Here is an 821-nt window from a genome sequence, read left to right on the forward strand (position 1 = left end):
GTGCCAGTTTGGGCGTTTAACTCCCATTCTTGTGCCAGTTCTGGCGTTTAACGCCTGGCATTCTTGAGCTGATTTGGAACGCCGGTTTGGGCCATCAAATCTCGGGCAAAGTATGGACTATTATACATTGCTGGAAAGCCCAGAATGTCTAATTTCCAACGCCGTTAAACGCGCACCCATTGGGCTTCTGTAGCTCCAGAAAATTCACTTCGAGTGCAGGGAGGTCAGAATCCAACAGCATCTGCAGTCCTTTTTAGTCTCTGAATCAGATTTTTGCTCAGGTCCCTTAATTTCAGCCAGAAAATACCTGAAATCATAGAAAAACACACAAACTCATAGTAAAGTCCAGAAAAGTAAATTTTAACTAAAAACTAATAAAAATATACTAAAAACTGACTAGAACATACTAAAAACATACTAAAAACAATGCCAAAAAGCGTACAAATTATCCGCTCATCACAACACCAAACTTAAATTATTGCTTGTCCCCAAGCAACTGAAAATCAAATAAGATAAAAAGAAGATAATATACAATGAATTCCAAAAACATCTATGAAGATCAGCATTAATTAGATGAGCGGGGCTTTTAGCTTTTTGCCTCTGAACAGTTTTGGCATCTCACTCTATCCTTTGAAATTCAGAATGATTGGCTTCTTTAGGAACTCAGAATCCAGATAGTGTTATTGATTCTCCTAGTATGATGATTCTTGAACACAGCTACTTATTGAGTCTTGGGCGTGGCCCAAAGCACTCTGTCTTCCAGTATTACCACCGGATACATACATGCCACAGACACATAACTGGGTGAACCTTTTCAGATT

The sequence above is a fragment of the Arachis duranensis genome, chromosome 10 (assembly GCF_000817695.3).
Source record: "Arachis duranensis cultivar V14167 chromosome 10, aradu.V14167.gnm2.J7QH, whole genome shotgun sequence".
Classification (NCBI taxonomy): domain Eukaryota; kingdom Viridiplantae; phylum Streptophyta; class Magnoliopsida; order Fabales; family Fabaceae; genus Arachis; species Arachis duranensis.